The sequence below is a fragment of the Rhinopithecus bieti genome, unplaced genomic scaffold (assembly GCF_001698545.2).
Source record: "Rhinopithecus bieti isolate Rb0 unplaced genomic scaffold, ASM169854v2 scaffold_13709, whole genome shotgun sequence".
Classification (NCBI taxonomy): Eukaryota; Metazoa; Chordata; class Mammalia; order Primates; family Cercopithecidae; genus Rhinopithecus; species Rhinopithecus bieti.
The window spans coordinates 2,246,154-2,265,839 of record NW_016807882.1 but is presented as its reverse complement, the minus strand read 5'-3'; the positions used below and the strand labels follow the sequence as shown (position 1 = coordinate 2,265,839).

The window sequence follows — 19,686 nt, the reverse complement described above, 5'->3', positions numbered from 1 at the left end:
CCGTCTCAAAAAAAAAAAAAAAAGACTAGTTTGTAAGAAGTGAAATGTTAGAAAGCCCATGTTAATGTTAATCCTGGGTGAGAAATTAGGTAATAGCAGGCTGCTTGCTACCCTGGTCATTTCATCTATACAGATCCCTCTGTTGGGGAAAGTAATGGCTGGATTCTTTCCCATTTCTCTTAGATGTTAAGTGTAAATCAAGGCTTGGGCTTTCTGTAGAACTCTGAACTTCATTGAGTGGTATAGTCTATAATCTAGTATCAATTGCTGGATTTCTTAAAATCCAGAAAAGGGGCTGAGGCCAGAAGGGGTTAAGAGTAAGCTGAGTTTGGTCAGCTAACTTCCATCCAGGGCACTACCTTCTCATGAGTTGCCCACATTTCCTGGGATCCCAGAAAGACAAAGAGCAAGGAAAAATGTAGGAAGCACCAGTTACTTTATCTTCCCGAGTAATTTTAGTGTTTTGCTTTTATAATTCATTAAGGAGAATAGAGCATAATCTTCAACTAATTAGCATTATGTGACAGTTCACTTGAAAGCAGTTGATTGCTTTTAGAGGTCAACTATGTTTTATTTTCATTATAGTATAAATCAGGGGCACGTTTTACTGGGAGTAACGTCCAAGATTCTGTGTATGATAAATGCGGGTACCAGGCAATCTGGATTTCCCTCTCTTGAAAGATACAAAGTTTTCTTTATAAAATATAAACATTTTATAAATGTAAATATTATATAAAGTTTTCGTTATAAAATTTGGCAGGTTCATCAACCACATCTCAAACTAGCAGTCAATCAAATTAACTGTGGCAGGTTACAAAGGAAATTCAAATATTTACCACCAAATGTCCTAGAACATTAAGGTCAATGAGGATGCAAGCATGCTTTTTCTGTTCCTTCCTGTCTACTCAAAGTAGTTTTTCCCTCCAGTAAGAAAGCTAGACTTCAGCAAATAAACACATACTAATTTTCCCAACAAACATGGCAGGTGTGTGTGCATCCGCAAGCAAGCATGCGCTCCCACAAACACACACACACAACTGCTTCCAAACTGTTTGATTTCAATAATTTCATTTTAATTGATCTCCGCCTGAGTACATGGGTCCAAAGGAAGAAACTGTCTTCATGCCTGGCAGTACAAGTTTTGAAAGTCTTTCTTCTTGTACTTTTTTTTTTTTTTAACCTCCTGTAGGTTTTCTGGGGAAAACAAACAAAAACAGCCAAACATCCAAGTGTGGTCTCCTGATTAGCAATATCGGCATCACTTGAGATTGTGATCCCCAAACTGTGAGCTAACACGTCCCAGGGAACCACAGCAAACTCCCAGGGACACCATGGGTATATTTTATATTTTACATGTGAAATAAACAGTGATGTTTGACACCTATCAGGCTCCGGGCAGACTACTAGCTTGATGTAGAACTCACTTTCAATAGGACTGCCCTACAGTCCTTTGCCTTTATCTTTGCCAAGCTGAGTTTTAGGGTGGTTATATGAAAAAACTACCATTTACAAAAGTGAATGTGGAGAAAGAAGGATGATAGTGTCCAATGGGAGTCAAACATTTGAGAAGTATGTGAAATCAGAAAAGCAATCCTGAACCACACTCCTTCTAAAAATTTAGAAAAACCAATTTCACATGAAGAGAATAAAGAATAGAACAGTATCAGACAGTGAAAGCATGCCAGAAACATGTGCCCAGGAAGCAAATCAAACTGCATCCTATTGCAGAGTGAGCTAAGTCTTTAAGAATATGATACAAGGCTGGGCATGGTGGCTCATGCCTGTAATCCCAGCACTTTTTGGGAGGCTGAAGCGGGTGTATCACCTGAGGTCAGGAGTTCGAGATCAGCCTGGCCAACACAGCAAAACCCTATCTCTACTAAAAAGGCAAAAATCAGCCAGACATGGTGTTGGGCACCTGTAATCCCAGCTACTCGGGAGGCTGAGGCAGGAGAATCGCTTGAACTCGGGAGGAGGAGGTTCCAGTGAGCCGAGATGGCACCATTCCACTCCAGCCTGGGCAATAGAGCAAGGCTCCGTCAAAAAAAAAAAAAGAAGAAGACATGAAAGAATAACCTAAATCAGAATTAGAAAACTCAGAAATGAGACACCAAAAGAATTAGCAATAAAATTAAAAGAAATGAGAAAAGATCAGAGTCAAACTAAGGGTTGCATTTGTTTTAAATAAAAGGGAGAAAGTGACAAATACTAAAAATGAGCAAAGACCCAAAATATGAGTAATAGCAGTTCTTATAGATGAAGACCAACGAAAGGGAGCAAAATAAACCAAGAAAACTTTTAAAAACAAGACAATACTTAAAAAGTAGATATTGAAAAAAACACATTGCAAACTTGAGTATCAACCCAGAATGACCAACACCAAGTGGACTATTAAAAAAAAATCAGATTATCATCAGACTTCAACTGCAATATTTTATGTGAGAAGAAAATGAAGTAACATATTTAACATATATAAAGTGTAAGCCAAGGATTTTATATCCAGCAAAACTAGAATATTGTCTCCAAGAGCCCCCTATGAGGAATCTACTAGTGCAAGGATTGGTGCTTTTGTACAGTCCTCAAGCTAAGAATGGCTTTTTTTTTTTTTTTTTTTTAAATGGAGTCTCACTATGTTGCCCAGGCTGGTCTCAAACTCCTGAGCTCAAGCCATCCTCCCATCTCAGCCCTGCAAAGTACTGGGATTATAGGCATGAGCCACCACACCCGACAAGCTAAGAATGACTTACATTTAAAAAATGTGTTAAGTACACACACACTCACGAATACATTAACAGGACCATTTTTGGCCCACAGAGCCTAAATATTTACTATGCAGCCTTCTTCAAAAGAAATTTGCCATACCTAGAACTAGGGAACAAGCTTCAGACCAAAATGACCAGAAACACTGGTATAAGAACTGGTACAGAGCACTAAACATAGAGCTACTTAGCAAATCAATTCTAAAGGAAACTGTCAGGGAGAATTCAGTATGTAACGGCTATAGGGCCCAACAATGAACACGAAGATTTAATACCCCAAAAAAGGAGGTGGCAGAATGAGAAAAGCATCTTCAATTTAAAAATGTTAAACTTTTTCCATAAGTTTCATTGTAGCGATAATTAGCAATTATGACTAAGTGATCATAATTAGTAGTGGTGATATTGGCACTGCCATTCTGAGACTGCTGTGCATATATGAGATGAATCAAATGGGATAGTCTGTCATTCCCTGTTGTCTTTTGGGGGATCTAGTTTTTGAAATGCATTTAATAGGCTGTTAGATACAATTCTCAAGGAAAACATTCTTGTTAAAGCCAGCTCATTTTGAACCAATAGCAGATTATCAAATCTGGTCATCTACCTTATTTGGCCTCAGAACCTCTTGGTGGTTTTCAACAGAAGACTAAGCTTTTGTGAGATGCAGGATATACTGCAGCATGGCCAAATTCTAAGGCCTCAAAAGAGCAATTCTAGTCCCAGTTCTATGACTATTTAGCTGTGCCACAACTCTCTAGACCTGCTTACCTAACTTTTTTTTTTTTTTTTTTTTTGAGACAGAGTCTCGCTCTGTCGCCCAGGCTGGAGTGCAGTGGCCGGATCTCAGCTCACCGCAAGCCCCGCCCCCCGGGTTCACGCCATTCTCCTGCCTCAGCCTCCCGAGTAGTTGCGACTACAGGCGCCCGCCACCTCGCCCGGCTAATTTTTTGTATTTTAGTAGAGATGGGGTTTCACCGTGTTAGCCAGGATGGTCTCGATCTCCTGACCTCGTGATCTGCCCATCTCAGCCTCCCAAAGTGCTGGGATTACAGGCTTGAGCCACTGCGCCTGGCCTTATCTAACTTTTTAAATTTTTATTTATTTATTTATTTGAGATAGAGTCTTGCTCCATCACTAGGCTGGAGTGCAGTGGTGTGATCTTGGCTCACTGCAACCTCCATCTCCCAGGCTCAAGTGATTCTCCTGACTCAGCCTCCCGAGTAGTTGGGACTACAGGCGTGTTCCACCACGCCCCACTAATTTTTGTATTTTTAGTAGAGACAGTTTCACCATGTTGGCCAGGCTGGTCACAAACTCCTGACCTCAAGTGATCCACCCATCTTGGCCTCCCAAAGTGCTGAGATTACAGGCGTGAGCCACCGCACCCAGCCTTTTTTTTTTTTTTTCCAAAGGGCCTGTTTTTTGTAAGGGCCTCACTCTGTTACCCAGGCTGGAATGCCACTGCAGCCGCAACTCCTGGGCTCAAGCCATCCTCCCACCTCAGCCTCCTGAGTAGCTGAGACTGCAGGTGCACACCACCATACCCAGCCAAGATCTGCTTACTTCTCTTTAAAATGAGGGCTTACGTGATCTTAATTTTCCAAGATCAGGTGGAAAAGGCATCTGGGTTAGAACAGGGAAAACTTTTCAAATCTATGTTCCTATGTTCCTCATCCCTACTGTTTGCACTAGAGACACATATCTTCCTATTAATAAAAGTTGGGCCAGGCGGGGTGGCTCACACCTGTAATCCTTGCACTTTCAGAGGCTGAGGCGGGAGGTTCCCTGGAGTCCAGGAGTTCGAGGCCAGCCTGGACAACACAGTGAGAGGGACCCTGTCTCTACAAAAATAAAACAATAATTATTATTATTAAAAAAGATATTTCATTCAGAATTTCTATTCTTGTATTTCACAAACAAATAATTCTTGTCAGGTGTGATAACACTACTCATATATGGAATAATACACTGCAATTTGCCTTTCAAGTTGTATTGACATAGCCCTTTTGCCCTTGTTTTGCGGTAGACGAATTCATCTGAGAAAGGTATTATTAGGCGACATTTTGAATAAGAGCCTGGGTAGAGAGGAATCATTAGGAAGTGTTTACTAGTCTTGTCTCTGCCCCCTTAGACCTTACAGGAAACCCGAAGATATTCCCCAAGGTGGACTGATGCAACACTGCCTGCCAGAGTACTTAACCACAACATGACACAGGACAAGCCCTCTAATACTAAAGTACCTGGGAAACATTAGTCTGTTGCATAATGATCATGAAGTTAGGAGAGAGAGATACAGATGGTCCTGAAAGACATTTCCACTCATCCACCCTTGTTCTAGACAGCTTACTGAGGGACTCCCCTGCGCCAGGCTGTTCTGTGCTCCCTGCAATTTGAGTTATGCCAATAAAATATGTGCTGATATTTTCCCTCAAAAAATTAGCAAGTATTTGGGGAAAGATTAATACTCATGAATTCATGAGAGAAAAACTGAGTGCTAACTATGCAGAATCACTAGGGTATAGTAAGAGTTAAAACAATCAGGATGGATAAGAGTAACTAGAAAAGGACTTCAAAAAAATAGGATTTAGATATGAAGCTCTGATTTGTGACAAGTATACCGCTTGGCCCACCATGGGTAGCCACTCTCATCTTCTGCCCCACTCAAACCACAGACACAAATGGCTGTTCGTTCATTTTTTTGTCAAATCTTTGAGTTGGAACCAGGCACAGTGGCTCACACTTATAATTCCAGCTACTCAGGAGGCTGAGGCAGGAGGCTCACTTTAGGCCAGGAGTTTGAGGCCAGCCTGGGCAACACAGCAAGACTCTGTCTCTCTAGAGAAAAAAAATTAAGTATCTCTCTACAAAAAAAAAAAAAAAAAAAAGTTTGAGTGCCTATTGTGTACCAGACACTACCCTGGAGATATATCACTGAGCAAAACAGATGAGTATCTCTGCCCTCATGGAGCTTCTGTTCTTTGTAGTGGGGACAGACAAACAAGATCCTGTATACAAACATATATATATATATATATATATATATATATCTGTGTGTAGTCTGTCATATAATGAAAAGTGCTTTGGAGAAAAATAAAGGGAAAAGGTGGAATAGGGAATGCTTGTGGGCAGGGAGCTGTTATTGGATATGTGACGCTTACGGAGGCCTCGCCAAAAGATGGAATTTGAGCAGACACTGGGAAGGGGTAAGGAAATAGCCTCACTGGAGGCCTGATAGTACAGTACATTCCAAGCAGAGGGAACAGCAAGTGCAAAACCCCTGAGGAACATGTGTAGCAAGCTTGATAAACAGAGGGGATTACGGTGGTGTGAACAGTCTGAATAAAAGGAGATGAGGTCAGAGAAAAAGCAGTGAGAGGGAGCAGATCGGGTAGGGCCTTGCTGGTCTGTCTAAAGACTTTGGCCTTTATCAGAGATGGAAACAGCTGGAGAATTCTACTCAAGAGGAGAATCTGATTGACATTTTTAAAATATCACTGGTTGATATATTTAAAATACACTACACTACAGGAACATAGGGCAGACAGGAGGAAACTCATTTGAGGAAATGTACAATAATCTAGGCAAGAGATAGCAGGGGTGAACTGGGGGGGCAGCAGTGAAAGTGGTTGGATTCTCAATAAATCTAAAGTTGGATCCAACAAGTTTTGATAACTTGGATGTGATTTGTGACAAAGAGCAGTCAAAAAGGAGCCTGAAGGCTGGGTGTGCTGGCTCATGCCTGTAATCAAAACACTGCCTTGGGAGGCCAAGGCAGGAGGATCGCTTGGGTCAGGAGTTCGAGACCAGACTGGGCAACATTGGCAGCCCCCGTCTCTACAACAAAACAAAACAGAACAAAAACAAATTAACCAGGTGTAGTGGTGTGCATCGGTAGTCCCAGCTATTCGGGAGGCTGAACTGGGTTGCTTGAGCCCAGGAGATCGAGGCTGCAGTGAGCTATGATCATGCCACTCACTGTACTCCAGCCTGGGTGACAGAGCGAGACCCTGTGTATCTCTTAAAAAAAAAAAAAAAGTGTCCACCATTTCCAGCTGAGTGACCAGAAGGATAGAATTGCTAACTACAGTGGTTAGGAAGACTTGACAGGGTTTACAGAAAATAGGAGTTCAACAATTAGATGACTGGCATTCAGGAGAGAGTTACAAACTGGAAACAAACATTTAGAGATATTAATGTACAGAAAAGACTGAATTGAGTTAGAAAGGAGATCAAAGGATTGAGATCTGGGAAATCTGCAAAAGCAACATGAAATGACATGGCCAGAGAAGTAGGAGAACATGAGCTGGGCACAGTGGCTCACGCCTGTAATCCCAGCACTCTGGGAGGCTAAGGTGGGCAGATCACTTGAGCCGAGGAGTTTGAGACCAGCCTAGGCAACATGATGAACATGCTTTTTGTGTCTCTACAAAAAACACAAAAATAAGCTGGGTGTGGTGGCATGTGCCTGTAGTCCCAGCTTCTTGAGGGGCTGAGGAGGGAGGATCACTTGAGCCCAGGTGTTTGAAGCTGTAGTGAACTGTGACTGTGAACACGCCACTGCACTCCAGCCTGGGTGACACAGCAAGACCCTGTCCCAACAACAACACAGCAAACAAACCAGGACTAGGGAATTAATAACAAAGTAAATACTAGATAAGACTTTACGCATTATTTTTATACTTACGGCACAGTGCCAAGGCTTACTAAGAACTACCTAGGGACTATAATATAGTAAGTCTACGTATTTAAATTTGTAAACTAAAGAATACTGAAGATTGAGGGGCACCTTTCTCTTCTCCTCACTTCATTATGGTTTGAATGCATGTCCCCCAAAGGTCATGTATTAGAAACTTGATCCCCAAAGCAGCAGTGTTGGGAGCTGGGCAATGGGAGGTGTCTGGGTCATGAGGGCACGGCTCTCATCAATGGCTTAATACCAATATGGTGGTGGGGGAGACACAGTGCTGTTGCAGGGGTGGGGGGTTTCTTATAAAAGGGCGAGTTCAGCCCTCTCTTGCCCTTCTACCTTCAGCCATGGCATGACACAGCAACAAGGCCCTTACCAGATGCCAGCCCTTTGACTGAACTTCCCAGCCTCCTGAACTTTAACTATATTTTCAGTTCTCATCACAATCCTAGGAAGCAGATACTCTTATTATGCCAATTTCAAATGAGGGAATAGCCTGTAATCCTAGCACTTTGGGAGGCTGAGGTGGGTGGATCATTTAAATCCAGGAGTTTGAGAGTAGCCTGGGCAACATAGAGAGATCCTTTTCTAGACGTAATTAAAAAAAGAAAAAATTAGCTGGGCATGGTGGCATGTGCCTGTGGCTAGGGCAGAAGGATCACCTGAGCCCGGGAGGTGGAGGTTGCAGTGAACCATGATTGCACCACTGCACTCCAGCTCTCAAACAAACAAACAAACAAAAAACAAAATGAGAGAATAACTGAGTAAAAAGTCTCATTGTTTCTCACCTACTTTAAGAAACAACTTAACATTCCCCTTGTTTTTTTTGGAGACAGGGTCTCACTCCATTGCCCAGGCTGGAGCTGCAGCACAGTGGTGCCATCATAGCTCTCTGCATCCTCTAACTTCTGGGCTCAGGCAATCCTCCCGCCTCAGCCTAAGCAGCTGGGATTAGAGGTATATGCCACCAACCCCGGGTAATTGAAATTTTTTTTTTTTTTTGTAGAGACAGGGGTATCACTTTGTTTCCAGGCTAGTCTTGAACTCTTGGCTTCAAGCAATCCTCTCAGCTCAGCCTCTCAAAGTGTTGGGATTACAGGCATTAGCTACCATACCCGGCCTAACATTCAACATTTTGAGGATGGAGTCTCACTCTGTCGCCCAGGCTGGAGTGCAATGGCGCAGTCTCAGCTCACTGCAACCTCTGCCCCTCACCTGTTCAAGCGATTCTCCTGCCTCAGTCTCCTGAGTAGCTGGGATTACAGTGGCACGCCACCACACCTGGCTAATTTTTATATATTTAGTAGAGATGGGGTTTTACCATGTTGGCTAAGCTGGTCTTGAACTCCTGACCTCAAGTGATCCACCCACCTTGGCCTCCCAAAGTGCTGGAATTACAGGTGTGAGCCACCACACCTCACCACATTCACTTTTTTTTTGTTTTGGAGACGGAGTCTCGCTCTGTTGTCCTAGCTGGAGTGCAGTGGCACGATCTTGGCTCACTGCAACCTCCGCCTCCCAGGTTCAAGCAATTCTCCAGCCTCAGCCTCCCAAGTAGCTGGGACTACAGGTGCACACCACCACACTCAGCTAATTCACATTCACTTTTAATTTTGAGTATCAAGCATTAAAAAAAAAAATTCCTTTCATACATAAATACATGTTGATTTCCAGGATTTCAAACCATCTACTTAAGTTTTATGCCTTAATAGGAGTTGCTATTCAGGACTTTAAAAAGATTTTCAAACATTCGTAATAGCTCAATATTCAAAGCTTATTTCCTAAGGCTAGACAGCACAAATAATTCACCCACGTGGCAAGTAAGACACTGAAAAGGGCCAAATCTTGACAAAACCTCTGCTGAACTCTCTTTGGCACTCAAATTGGCTTCGGGTCTAATTTTATGTGTTTCGAAATTTTGGATTTGATTCCACACATATTTGGCTTCTGCTCACAATTCACTTTTCACAGACACAGTAATTCTCCTTTCATTTTTTTTATTAAAAAAGAAGTTTAAAAAATAGGGACGAGATCTCACCAAGTTGCCCAGGCTGGCTTCAAACTCCTGGCCTTCAGTGATCTTTCCACCTCAGCCTCCCAAGGTGTTGGGATTGGGCGTGAGCCACTGCAATGGGCCAGCCATCATTCTCAATGCAACACACAAATTACAGAATTCATACAGTTAACAGGCACATCAAAATAGCTTTATCTCTTCTGCCTAGTGTTCATTTAGCAACATCACCCCATCCCCTGCCACCGACTAATTCTTTAAGCACATTTTTACATACATTTAGAACTGGATGTCTTAATTTCTTGTACCACTATTATTAAGACCTCACTGCTATTTTACTGTATAAGAATATAACTCTTCTTACCTTTATAAACAGCCTTTAAAGAACTGCCAGAGAATTCAGATTATTTAGATTTCTGAAATACAGTAGTAGTATGTGAACTCCCATTTGGTAATACCTTTACTTTCCTAAAAAACACAAGTGGGAGGCTGGGCGTGGTAGCTCACACCTGTAATCCCAGCACTTTGGGAGCCCAAGGTGGGTGGATCACCTGAAGTCAGGAGTTCGAGGTGAAACCCCATCTCTACTGAAAATACAAAAATTAGCCAGGCGTGATGGCAGGTGCCTGTACTCCTAGCTACTTGGGAGGCTGAGGCAGGAGAATCGCTTGAACCTGGAAGGTGGAGGTTGCAGAGAGCCAAGATCGCACCACTGCACTCCAGCCTGGGCGACAAGAGCGAGACTTCCTCTAAAAAAAAAAAAAAAAAAAAAAAAAAAAAAAAACCCACAAGGGGGGTAATCACAAATATTTTTTAATATATGTACACCCTTAATACTACCAATTACTACACACTTCTAAAGCAATCAGGCAGATCACAATTCAAGTTCCTAAGAGTGGTGACCATAAGGAAAACGGTCGGGCTGCAATTAAACACCTTNGGATCACCTGAAGTCAGGAGTTCGAGGTGAAACCCCATCTCTACTGAAAATACAAAAATTAGCCAGGCGTGATGGCAGGTGCCTGTACTCCTAGCTACTTGGGAGGCTGAGGCAGGAGAATCGCTTGAACCTGGAAGGTGGAGGTTGCAGAGAGCCAAGATCGCACCACTGCACTCCAGCCTGGGCGACAAGAGCGAGACTTCCTCTAAAAAAAAAAAAAAAAAAAAAAAAAAAAAAAAACCCACAAGTGGGCTAATCACAAATATATTTGAATATATGTACACCCTTAATACTACCAATTACTACACACTTCTAAAGCAATCAGGCAGATCACAATTCAAGTTCCTAAGAGTGGTGACCATAAGGAAAACGGTCGGGCTGCAATTAAACACCTTCACATTAATAATTAGAATGCTGGATGACGACCCCAATAGTCGAGACCCAAAATGACTGGGCCCACCGTTCCAAGCACTCCTAACAGCACTCAGGAATCACTCAGGGCCGACTGCCCTCCACAGCTCCACACAGGGTTCCTTCCTCGGGCTGCCCAGCAACTGCCTGTTCTAGGCTTTGCCCAAACCATTCAGCATCTAATTACTTCTCTTACAGTTTACGTTTAGTATCTTGAAACGGTGGCCTGGCAAAAACGCTGATTAAAAACCAAGCAAAAGCCAGGATTATCTTGAGTACGCACCTGGGAAGCTATGGAAGTTGATCAACCTCCGCCCGAGGAAACCTCGAAGCACACACAACACAAAAACTGTAAGCCATCAACGGCACAGGAAGGCATCCCTGAAACAGCAATCCAATGCTGCCATCTACTGGCCATGCGTGTTGAACACAAAACTAAGCTAATTTAGCAGCTGATTTTCATTAGCCTTCTTAGAGTAGGTTCCAGAATACCTGGCCATCTTCAATACAAACGAGAATTCACACAAGATAACCACCAACTTTAAAGCAGCCTGGATGTTGGATATACAATATATTTATTTAATATATACTGAAGGAATCAATAAAGATTCACAGCAACCAGGCCTAGCTCTATGGACCAACCAATGGCTCTCCTTTTCTTATACCTGGCCCAATTTTCCTACTTAGGGTACCCTTGGATATTTGAACTACAACCTCTGTCCTTTACTCATGAGACTTTAAGCCTCCCAAGGGCAGGGGCTGTTTCCCTTATTTACCATTTCCCCCAGGATCCAGTCCAGTGATTTAAACAATTAATAAAAGATGGCAAGTGACAGCAAAGTACCAAGAAATTCTGTCACACACTGATGGAGGACCACCTTTTATTGGTGGAGCATTTTATGGTATACCAAGCATTTTTTTTTTTTTTTTTTTAGACGGAGTCTTGCTCTGTCGCCCGGGCTGGAGTGCAGTGGCCGGATCTCAGCTCACTGCAAGCTCTGCCTCCCAGGTTTATGCCATTCTTCTGCCTCAGCCTCCCGAGTAGCTGGGACTACAGGCGCCCACCACCTCGCCCAGCTAGATTTTGTATTTTTTAGTAGAGACGGGGTTTCACTGTGTTAGCCAGGATGGTCTCGATCTCCTGACCTCGTGATCCACCCGTCTCGGCCTCCCAAAGTGCTGGGATTACAGGCTTGAGCCACCGTGCCCGGCCAACCAAGCATTTTTAATTGCTGTAACCAGTTACCTGCTCAGGAACCCATTGGTCATTATTTACACCACTTTATAGATAAGAACACTAAAGTTCAGAAATGTAAATGAGGTCCTAAATTACCATTAAACGTAACTCTAGGCCAGGCGTAGTGGCTCACGCCTATAATCTCAGCACTGTGGAAGGGCAAGGCAGGTGGATCACCTGAGGTCAGGAGACCAGCCTGGCCAACATGGCCAACAACCCTGTCTCTACTAAAAATACAAAAAAAATTAGCTGGGCTTGGTGGCAGGTACCTGTAATCCCAGCTACTCAGGAGGCTGAGGTTCATAAGAATCGCTTGAACCTGGGAGGCAGAGGTTGCAGTGAGCAAATATTGCGCCACTGCACTCCAGCCTGGGCGACACAAGCAAGATTGTCTCAAAAAAAAAAAAAAAAAAGTATCTTTCTAAATTTTTGTGAAACTTTGGTGTGCACCCATCAGCAAGAAAAGCAAAACTCAAACAGTGTGACATGTTCCCTGAAGGTCCACCTGGCAAATGAATGCAGTTACCTTCAAATTTTACACGATGTGGGCTTGTATGACATGAATTTCCAGATCCTAGAGACTGGATTTTAAGTGCCAATTTAGGCAGAAGGATCACTTGAGCCCAAGAACTTGAGACCAGCCTGGGCAATGTAGTGAGACCCCATCGCTATTAAATTTAAAATAAAAATAAACTAAGTGCCAAGTTAAGAAGATATTACTGTGTGGTAGAAATCAAATATTTTAGTTAGTGACCAACCAGGCTCCAAGTCTGTTACTGAGTGCCACTGACTAAATGTGACAGGCCTGCCTCAAGTACTGAGCCTTACAGCTGAGCCTCAGCTCTCCCCAAGAAGTTCGGCCTGTGGTTCAGCAGAGGCAAGTCTTAAAGCAAGGACTCAAGTTAGGCTGTCTGAATTCAAATCGGGGCTCCACTTGTTACTAATAGGATCCTGGATAACTTATTGACCTCTCTGCTTCTTCATTATCTTCTTCATATGGATAAGTGTAACCTACTTTATTTGGTTAGTGTGAGGATTAACTGAGTTAAACTAGAGGTACTTGGCACATCCTAAGTGATTAGCTAAATGTTAGCTATTCTGTTTCATTCTGGAAAACTCACTTTTTTCCTAGGCATAAAGAGAAGGCTATTACTCAGCTGGGCGTGGTGGCTCATGCCTGTAATCCCAGCACTTTGGGAGGCCAAGGTGGGTGGATCACTTGAGGTCAGGAGTTTGAGACCAGCCTGACCAACACGGTGAAACCCCGTCTCTATCAAAAATACAAAAATTAGCTGGGCATGGTGGTGGGTGCCTGTAATCTCAGCTACTCGGGAGGCTGAGACAGGAGAATTGCTTGAACCCGGGAGGAGGTTGCAGTGAGCCAAGATCGCACCACTGCACTCCAGCCTGGGTGACAAAGCAAAACTCTGTCTCAAAAAAAAAAAGAGAAGGCTATTATTAACATTGGAGATAATGTGCCAGACTGCTTCCAACTCTTTTCATTATTCTGTCTCAAATCTGCTGAAGTGGGTATCATATTCACCACTTTCCAGGCATGGATCAGGTAACTGCACAGCTTTCTCCAGATTGCACAACTAGTAAGGGGGCTGGCCCTGGAGAAAGTTACCTGCACCTTGGACTGCTGCTCGTCAGCGTCTCCAGCCATGCTGATACCGCGTCAGGGTAACTGCGATGCAGCTGTCCTGCCTGGCCCCGGACAGACACAGCAGCCCATTCTTCACACCAGGAAGACACAGAGGTCAAGTTCCACCTCCTCCATCTGTCGACGTCACAGTCATCACAGCACACATACTGGCACAGCACAGAGTGTACAAAGCAGTGTCACGACCCGCGTGGCATTACCAGAGATATCAAGTGAAGGTCAGAACTCTCAACCTAACGTGTCTAAAAATACAAGCACCTAGACTGAGCGTGACAATTCAAACAAGCTCTCTTTGCCAGGAGGCAGTCACAGACCAGACAAGAAAGCTGAAGCGTCATCCAGACAAGACTGAGCCATACCTTCAGCCATGACAGACTCATATGGAAAAGCTCTCTAAGGAGAAGGAAATCCCTCCATGATAAATGCTTAGTTTAACATGTTCGATTGGTGCTCAATTGTCTATTGGCTGACAAATCTCTTCCACAAGCTGGGCTTTTCTAGCACATTCCTCTGAAATACAAACGTGAAAAGGCAAAACCTAAAAAATCTGGTGATCCCCATCACTAACATTTCTGGGACACTTGGAAAATGATGTGTTTTTACAGTTGTGAGTGGAAATACGAAACTATGAGGAGCCTTCTGCTGACTGTACAGAGCCCTCTCTAGATCAGGATCTACCGACTGTGACCCATGAGCTAACTCTGGCAGCATCCTGTCTTTGTGCTGCCTGCAAGCTAGGAAAGGCTTTTGTATTTTTAAATGGTTGGGGAGGGGGGAACCCCTTAAGAACAGTAATATTTCGTGACATGTGAAAATGATATGAAATTCAAATTTTAGTATCATAAATAAAGTTTACATATTGTATTGTCTCTACAGCTGCTTTCACGCTATAACAGCAGAGCTTAGTAGCTGCGACAGATACATGGCCCAGACAGCCTAAAATATTTACTAGCTGGCTCTTTACGGAAAAAGTTTGCCAACCTCTGCTCTGCATTATATTAAAATGAGGCTTTGGCCAGGCATGGTGGCATGCGCCTGTGGTCCCAGCTACTTGGGAGGCTGAGGCAGGAGGACTGCGTGAGCCCAGGAGGTTGAGCCTGCAGTGAGCTGTCTCTGCCCCACTGCACTCCAGTCTGGGTGACAGAGGAAGGCTCTGTCTCATAAAAAAAAAAAAAAGGTCAGGCGTGGTGGCTCCCACCTGTGATTCCAACACTTTGGGAGGCTGAGGTGGGCAGATCACCTGAGGTCAGGAATTCAAGACCAGCCTGGCCAACAGGGCAAAAACCCCATCTCTACTAAAAATACAAAATTTAGTCAGGTGTGGTGGTGGGCACCTGTAATCCCAGATACTTGGGAGGCTGAGGCAGGAGAATAACTTGAACCCAGGAGGTGGAGTTTGCAGTGAGCCAAGATTGTGCCACTGCACTCCAACCTGGGTGACAAGAGTGAAACTCCGTCTCAAAAAAATAAATAAATAAAATAAAGAAGTATAAAAATTTTTAAACAATGAGCCAAGCATGGTGACACATGCCTATTGTCTCAGCTACTCGGGAGGCTGAGGCAGGAAGATCTCTTAAACCCAGGGGTTTGAGTTCAGCCTGGGCTACATAGAGAGACCCCATCCCTAAAAGAATTGGCCAGGCACGATGGCTCATGCCTGTAATCCCAGCACTTTGGGAGGCTCGGATGGGTGGATCACCAGAGGTCAGAAGTTCATGACCTGCCTGACCAACATGGTGAAACCCCATCTCTACTAAAAATACAAAATCAGCTGGGCGTGGTAGCGCATGCCTGTAATCCCAGCTACTTAGGAGGCTAAGGCAGGAGAATCACTTGAACCTGGGAGGCGGAGGTTGCAATGAGCAGAGAGATTGTGCCACTGTACTCCAGCCTGGGGGACAGAGCAAGACTCCATCAAAAAAAAAAAAAAAATAATAAAATTGTATAGTCCATTTGGAAGGCAGCTATGCTCACCACTAGTCCATTTGTATATGTACCATAAAACCAATAAAAGATTTTAGTCACTTAAAAGGAGGGGAAACAATTTTCATATACAAATTCCCAGAGCACTGCTTGAATAATTAAGGCATATATATATAAAAAAGAATATGTTGCATATCATTGGGCAGGTTGGTTCTAGGCCAAGAGAGCAAAAGTAGAAAATACATTTACTTTCTCTCCTTCCTAAGATCTTGAAGAAATAAAGTACCTATACTTAATTTTTTTTTTTTTTTTTTGAGACAGAGTCTCGCTCTGTTGCCCAGGCTGGAGTGCAATGGCACCATCTCGGCTCACTGAAACCCCTGCCTCCTGGGTTCAAGCAATTCTCCTCCCTCGGCCTCATGAGTAGCTGCTGGGATTACAGGCACCTGCCACCACGCCCGGCTAATTTTTGTATTTTTAGTAGAGACAGGGTTTCACCATGCTGGCCAGGCTGGTCTAGAACTCCCAACCTCAGGCGATCTGCCCACCTCAGCCTCCCAAAGTGCTGGGATTACAGGCGTGAGCCACTGTGCCCAGCCTATTTAAAATTTTTTAAAGAATGCATCAGTAACACTGGAAAACAAGAAGGGATGCATGACATCAATGGAGCAAAAACCTGGAGGAATTCCAAGAAGACAGAATCAAGTTTGACTTAACAGAGAAACCAGAGTGAAGGAAGGGGCAGTACAAGTTACCAAAGGTAACTGTGGTTTTCCCAAGAGCACCGTGAAGAAACTCCAAGCTGAATCAACAAATAGAAAGCGCAGGAGAGGCTGAGGGGGTAACTGTTAGGGCAATTCAAGAATGAAAGTGAACAGTGGCACTAGTTACACGCATCCCCTCTCTCACAGACAAAGCTGGGAAGGGTGGCTTTCGCATGCTCCATAGAACCAAAGAATACTCCAAAGAAAATGAGTGATAGCTTTAGAATGGCTTGCAAGGGTGAATGGACCTGAAAGAGAAGCAAACCAGATCAGGAGCTAACTCTGAACCTCTAGGATAGTGTTAAAAAGCGGGGAGAGGTTAAAAGCGGGGGAGAGGTTGGACTGAAGAACACAGAAGGAAACCCTCCTTTCTTTGGCAAAGGCAGTAGTTGCCAGCCTGCTCCCTCTCATGCATTGAACAAGGAAGCCTGGCTGCCCACTCTCCAGATTACCTTTCCATTCAGAACATGCGAACTGGCTGGGCACGGTGGCTCACACCTGTAATCCCAGTATTTTGGGATGCTGAGATGGGTGGATAACTTGAGCTCAGCACGTGAGACCAGCCTGGCCAACACGGGGAAAACCTGTCTTTACTAAAAATACAGTAACTGTTGTATTATCGGGCCAGGTATGGTGGTGCATGCCTGTGGTGCCAGCTACTTGGGAGGCTGAGGTGGGAGGAGTGCTTGAACCGGGCTGGTGGAGGCTGCAGTGAGCTGAGATCACGGCACAGCACTCCAGCCTGAGTGACAAAGAAAGACCCCATCTCAAAAACAAACAAACAAACAAACAAAACAACATGCAAACTCCCCTCCTCTCCAGGAAAGAGGCCTAAAGGAGAAACAGGCACACACATCTTGATATATTTAAAGTACAAGAGACATTATAGACACAAAACAGGCTTCTATGAAAAAAAGGAGCAATTAAACAACTAGAAATGTCTAGGACTTTAAAATGACTGCAGAACAAAAATTTTCAGGAAATCTCATGAAACAGAGAAGAGATAAAAACACTAAAATATGAATGGAGGCCTGGCTTGGTGCCTCATGCTTGTAATCCAGTACGCTGGGAGGCAGAGGCAGATGGACTGCTTGAGCCCAGGAGTTTGAGACCAGTCTGAGCCGAGACCCCTGTCTCTAACAAAAAAATAAAAGTAGGTAGACGTGGTGCAGCACACCTACAGTCCCAGCTACTCCAGAGGCTGAGGTGGGAGGATCACTTGAGCCCAGGAGTTAGAGGTTACAGTGAGCTATGATCACACCAGTGCACTCCAGCCTGGGTGACAAAGTGGAGACTGTCTCTAAAATAATTAAAAAAAAAAAAAAAAAAAAAAAAAAAAGGGAAAAAAAACAGGGAAAAAAAACCATTAGGGCCCACAAAAAAAAAGGGGTACAAAAAAAAAAAAAAAAAAAAAAAAAAAAAAAAAAGGATGAATAGACACGGAGAATACATCCATATGGCCAGCAATCTAACAGGAGTTCAAGAACATGAGAACAAAAGACAATACAGTGGACAAAATAACCCGAGAAATGATACTAACTTTTCATGTGCTAAGGCATGCCTTTAGATTGCATGGGCGCATCAGATGCTGAGACATTTATCCTGATGGAACTTTTGAATACCAAAGATAAGGAAATCTTGTAAGCCTCTTACAGATAATCAGTACTCACAATGGTTTTTTTTTTTGTTTTTTTTGAGACGTGCGAGTCTTGCTCCTGTCGCCGGGGCCTGGAGTGCAGTGCCGGATCTTAGCTCACTAAGCTCCGCCTCCGGGTTTACACCATTCTCCTGCCTCAGCCTGCCCGAGTAGCTGGACCTACAGGCGCCCGCCAACCACGCGCCGGGCTAGTTTTCTTGTATTTTTTTTTAGTAGAGACGGTTTTAACCGTGTTTAGCCAGGGATGGTCTCAACTCCCTGACCTCGTGGAATCCGCCGCCGTCTTGGCCTCCAACGTCTCCCAAAGTGCTGGGATTACAGGCTTGAGCCACCGCGCCCGGCCCACAATGGTTTTTAAAAGTTCAGAGGCAAGGCCGAGCGTGGTTGCTCACGCCTGTAATCCCAGCACTTTGGGAGGCCGAGGTAGGCAGATCACCTGAGGTCAGGAGTTCGAGACCAGCCTGACCAACATGGCAAAACCTTAAGGCTCTACTAAAAATACAAAAAATTAGCTGGGCGTGGTGGTGGGTGCCTGTAGTCCCCAGCTACTCAGGAGGCTGAGGCAGGAGAATAGCTTGAACCCAGGAGAGGGAGGTTGCAGTGAACAGAGGTTGCGCCATTGCACTCCAGCTTGGGCAACACAGCAAGACTCCATCTCAAAAAATAAAATAATATTAAATTAAAATTTAAAAATCAGATTAAATACACTGTCATAAAACTATTTACAAACATAATTTCAGAACCACCTGAAAGAGAAACTAATTCTAGAAATAAGTCTTAATGAGTCTATTTGACCTACAAGATTTGAAAGATAAACATTTTCCTTCAGCAGACCTTCAATGATAGTTAGCATCCATAAAAGCAAAACACACAAGAGGAAATAGAAAAGTATTATATCCCAGGTATTATTAGAATCTGCAGTGTAACTTACTTTGCACCCTGTACTAGACAAGATATTTGGAGTTAACAAGCATATTTGCAGACCGGCAAACTGAGCTGTTTAGGTACTGGAACCTCAAGAGTTGGAGGAAAGATAGAAAAGGGAAAGGAAGACAGCTAGAGAGGATGCAACAAGACCAAGGAACTTCCCAGATATCCTTCCAGAACAATTCTTATTGTCACTCTGGATGCATCAGAACTTTTTTTTTTTTTTGAGATGGAGTCTTGCAGCTGCCCAGGCTGGAGTGTAGTGGTGCAATCTCAGCTCGCTGCAACCTCCACCTCCCGGGTTCAAGCAATTCTCCTGCCTCAGCCTCCCGAGTAGCTGGGATTACAGGCACACACCACTAACATCTGGCTAATTTTTACATTTTTAGTAAAGACGGGGTTTTGCCATGTTGCCCAGGCTGGTCTCGAACTCCTAACCTCAAGTGATCCCCCCTCTCCTTGGCCTCCCAAAGTACTGACGTGAGCCACCGTACCCGGCGAGCATCATAACTTCTAAGCACTTATTTTCATGGACTTGCCAAGAGCTCAAGAGCAGCCTGGGCAACACAGTGAGACCCCGTCTCTACAATAAATAAAATAAAAATTTTCCTTTCTGCACAACTCTCCACAATCCAACAGTGGTCTCTAACTTTTGAAGACAGGAGAATCACATCATTGCATTGAGAAACTTAGAACAGGCTTCTAAGCAT

General features: G+C 43.9%; 1 protein-coding gene across 2 annotated transcripts in view; it reads right to left on the bottom strand.

The window, feature by feature from the left end:
* Window positions 1–19,686, bottom strand: part of NOCT (nocturnin) — a 33,608-nt gene that overhangs the window by 5,723 nt on the left and 8,199 nt on the right. The window contains exon 1 of one of the 2 annotated variants that reach the window (XM_017884032.1): window positions 9,482–9,953. The exons of the other annotated variant lie outside the window; for it this stretch is intronic. The gene's annotated coding sequence lies outside the window, so the exon portion shown is untranslated. Of the gene's footprint in view, window positions 1–9,481; window positions 9,954–19,686 lie in introns of those variants that run through there. 2 annotated transcript variants of the gene reach the window in all.